General features: G+C 30.0%; 1 non-coding gene across 1 annotated transcript; it reads right to left on the bottom strand.

Moving 5' to 3' along the window:
- Positions 1-3379: 3379 nt before the first annotated feature.
- LOC138882001 (small nucleolar RNA R71) lies at positions 3380-3486 on the bottom strand. Its single transcript, XR_011403457.1, has one exon. It is a non-coding gene; the product is annotated as a small nucleolar RNA R71 (small nucleolar RNA).
- Positions 3487-4870: the final 1384 nt, after the last annotated feature.

The raw sequence follows: 4870 nt of genomic DNA on the forward strand, positions 1-4870 counted from the left end.
AGTTAGTTGTGACTTGTGAAGATTATGATTGATTGTTCCATTTGTTTGTGTATTTTGAATACGGAAAATTATTTTCGTACGAGGGAATTACACCAACTTGAACTTTGGTTGCCATGGACAACCATTCCATAAAGCAAGTAAAGTAATTATTTTAGGCCCCATATTTTTTGGGGTCTCATTTTTTGTTATACCTAATAAACTATGTATAACTTTTGAAAAAAGTTTTGCAAAGTAAAAAAGTTTGATTTATTTCTTTAATAAATATAGATAAGAAGGATTTGTAATTGCTATGATTTCTACCAAGGAAATTGCACTTGAAATGAATACATGAAGTAAAAATTTGATACGAATGTTGATAATGGAATCTCAAAATCTTTTGAAGAGTACTTTAGAGTTGATTACTTTTATACATAATAGACAATGCTATTTTTTCACTTCAAAATAGATTTGAACAATTCGCAGCATATGAAAATATTTTTGATTTTCTATTTGGCAGTAAGAACTAAGATCACTAGATGTTTAAAATTTAAAAAAAATTGCCTTAATCTTGAATGTTCCTTAAAGCATAATAATCAATTTGTGTTTTATGGTTTAGATTTATTTTCTGATAAAAATATTAAGGAAATACAATTAGAAGATAACAGTTGAATTGATACACTTAATACAATAAATAATTTAATTCTTCTCCAAATGCCTAAATTCCTTATTGATAAGTGCATTTTACCAGATATTAACCACATTATTTCTCTCATAAAAATATAAAAATTATCATGTTTCCTCCATATTCTTAACTTTATTTTGCAGGAATGATTATAGCAGAATTATTGTGCGCAACATGAAAAAAATAAAAATAAATATTCAAGAAAAATACATTAAAGAAGTGTAAGATCGAGCTATGATTCATTACTACCGTGACAATGCACCAAGTCTCGGTTTGCCATGATGACATCTAAATTTAGAATTGCAGAATTCTCATCTCTGCAATTTCAAAATCTAGATTTGCCATTGAAATCTAGCACCTAATCGAGAATTCAAATTCTCATATCTGCAAATGCAAAATCTATATTTGCCATGATGAAATCGACGAAATCTAAACTTATAATGACGAATTCTCATATCTGCAAATGCAAAATCTAGATTTGCCATGGAAATCTAGCACCAAATCGAGAAGTCATCATGAAATTTTCTTATATAAAGAGATGTTGCCCGATCAGAGGAGGATGGCAGTGGAGAGAAAGCTTAGAACTAGAAATCTGAATCCAAATTCTTATAAGCTTCTTTGTTTTATTTCTTTCACTAATATCGAGTTATCTTTTCTTTTAAATCACAATAGTGGTTTAGTTGTTGTTTCTAAATAAATTTCAGTGTAGGAAATTACTCTAATTCTTGCTTTTAATTAAATAGGGGGAATTATTCTTCTTGAATATTTGTTTCTATTTTCTTATTTAATGCACAAAAATATTTTCATTGTTAGTACTATTTCCAGTATGGAGTAACTTTTCTTGTGTTGGGAGAAGGACGGATCTTAATATTTCTATATAATAGTAGATATTATTCCTCAAATTCACATGCTTGAGCTAGAATTTATTTAACTTTTATCTGTTTTTATAGTTAGACGTTATTTAATTTATTAACATCTATCTATCTTGTACTACATATAAACTGTTTATTAACTCTGTAATCGAGAGAGGCCGAAGAAATAATATAGTTAAATGTAGTATTGATAAATGTTAATATTTTATTCAGTAACATCTATCTTTTTTATGTTATAATTAATTTTATACTTATTTGTAATCGAGAGAGGCGTATGGTGTAATAATCAGTTATAACAAGTAAGGTAACCGAAAGGGACTTACTATCAAGAGCATGTTTTAGTTCAATCATATATTTCTGGTTCTTTAGTATTACTATTTTGAAGATTAATTTGTATAACCGAGAGGTGTGCAATTAATTATTCAACTTGAGTAATAATATATATTTGTAATCGTGAGAGGCATTTATACCTTTTTGAGAAATAGAAATTGAAGAATAATAATTCTACTATACAATAGAAATATTAAATGAAGTCAAGATCCCAACACCTTTTATTATATTTGTGAAAAATAAAAAAAAAATTGTACTGCTCTATTTATGCATTTTTAGTTAGTGAATTTACAACTCAACTCTTTCTGATTTTCTCAAATAGTAATTAAAACAAGAAACGTCTGTAGAATAGATAAACCAATCTCTGTGGGTTCGACATCTTTCTATACTATAATTTGACAGAGTAGGAGTCTAATTTATACACACGCTACACACTCGTCAATTTTTTGGCGTCGTTGCCGGGGATTGGCAACATCTACCTCAGATTAATTGTTTTGTTACTAATTTGAGAACTTACTATTCTATTAATAATAATAATAATAATAATAATTATTATTATTATTATTATTATTATTATTATTATTTTATTACTATCTTTTTCTTCTTTTTGTTACTACTGTAACTATTAATACTAGTAATATTTTTTTTCTTAGTTTTCTCTTATTAATAATAATACTACTTACTATTTTCGTATCATTTTCTTTCTTTATCGTTTTAATTTATATTTTACTCTACAATATCATACTATTATTTCTAGGATCAGATAGCTCTTTTCATTATAAAAAAAATACTTTATTTTCTATTTTTAATTAGTATCACTAGTTATGTTAAGTACTACTACTATTTTAATTTTTATATACTTGTTTTTTGTGTCACCACTACTATTTTAGGAACTAAGTTTGATTTTCTTTCAAAAACAATTAAAAATCTTTGCTATAAGGATTTCAGGTAGTTTATGACCCGCACTTCAACAAAAGAGTTGGCGAATTACGACCCAAAAATTGAAAAATCTCTTCAATTGTGCAGGAAAGGACAAACATCATCTCCTCAAAGTATAGCTTGTGAAGAAATGGAGAACGAAGAACTCAATAACCAACTTCCACCACATCAAGTAGAAGAACAGTTTGATGAGGTGGCACTACGACGTGATAGAATACTCCGTGATTATGCAAGGCCAGATTATTTTGAAGGAGAATCAAGTGTGAGGAGACCATCAATTGCAGCAAATAACTTTGAAATCCGCACAGGCTTGATTCAAACCATTCAACAGTCATGTCAGTTTACTGGTGATGCGAGTGAAGATCCTCACACCCATTTAATTAATTTTCTTGAATTAGTTGAAACTTGCATGTATAATGGAGTCACAACAGATGTTATTAGGTTGCAGCCTTTTCCTTTTTCATTAAAAGGTGAAGCCAAAACATGGTTGCGAAGTCTACCAAGAGGTTCCATTACAACATGGGACCAAATGACCCAAAAATTTCTTAATAAATATTTTTTACCTGCAAAAACATTTAAAATGAAGCAAGAAATTAATAATTTTATGCAGACAGATTCTGAATCTGTATACCAGGCATGGGAAAGATTAGCAGCAATATTAAGAAAATGCCCACATCATGGTATCAAAGACCCTGACATTTTATATATTTTCTATCACAGTCTTAAACCCTTTGCTAGAAATGTGATTGATGCAACATTAGGAGGATCAATAATGGGAAAAACTACTGTAGAAGCAATGCAATTGCTTAATGAGATTTCGGAAAATGATGTTCAATGGCCCTCAGACAGAATGATTATCAAGAAAACAGCAGGAGTAAATCAAGTTGAAGCTTTGAATTCATTGACACAACAAATTGCGAACTTAACACAAAAAGTTGAGGCCTTTCAGGTAGGTGCTCACACATCATCCCAACTCGAAAATTGTGATGTTTGTCAAGGTAATCATCCAAATCATGAATGTCAAGCTTCAACACAAAATGAGAAACAGGTAAATGTGATTGGTTATAAAAATAAATACTCATTTGGTAGTCCCATGGAACAAAAACATCCAGGATTTCAGTGGAGTAATCCTAATGGTGCTGAAAATCATCAAAGATTTTTTAATCAAAAGCAGCAGGTACATGGACTACCTAGTTTTCAAAATCAAAATAGACGGCAACAAAAATTTTCAACAATATCAGCAACAGCCCCAAAGAGCTCATCAACAATGCCTTGAAGACTTGATGTACAAATTCATTAAGGCTACTGACGAGAAGGTTGAAAGTCAACATTCATCTATCAAAAATTTGAAAATTCAGGTAAGCCAATTAGAAACCCTCATGTCTGGACAAATTCAAGGGGCTCTACCAAGCAATACTGAGAAAAATTCAAAAGAACACCTCAAAGCCATCTCTCTACTATCAGGTAAATCTCTTGATGATCCATATGCAGATAGAGAAGGAAAGCTACAAGAAGTGGAAAAGGTAAATGAAGATGAGAATAAAATAGAATTTAAGTTTCCAAAAGAACAAAAGAATAAAGGGAAAAATGCACAAGAAAATGTATTGATAACAAATCCTCACTCTGTACCTCTCCCTTTTTCCCAAAAGATGAAAAGAGAAAAGCTTGACAAACAGTTTTCAAAGTTTCTAGATATTTTGAAGCAACTTTACATTAACATACCTTTCACAGATGCTTTGACGCAAATGTCTTCATATGCTAAATTTCTCAAAGAAATTTTGTCAAGTAAAAGAAAATTGGAAGAAGTTTTAGTGGTTAAGCTTACAAAGAAATGTAATGCTATACTTCAAAATAAGCTCCCTCAGAAACTTGGTGATCCCAGAAGTTTACAATTCCTTATACCGTGGGAGGTACTCACTTTGAAAAGGCGTTATGTGATTCAGGTGCTTCAATAAATCTAATGCCTTTTTCAATTTTCTGAAAATTAGAACTTGGTGAAATGAAAGATACTGGTGTGTCTCTTCAATTAGCTGATCAAAGTACTAAGAGACCAAAAGGAATTATTAAA

This window comes from Nicotiana sylvestris, chromosome 1 (genome assembly GCF_000393655.2).
Source record: "Nicotiana sylvestris chromosome 1, ASM39365v2, whole genome shotgun sequence".
NCBI classification, from domain to species: Eukaryota; Viridiplantae; Streptophyta; class Magnoliopsida; order Solanales; family Solanaceae; genus Nicotiana; species Nicotiana sylvestris.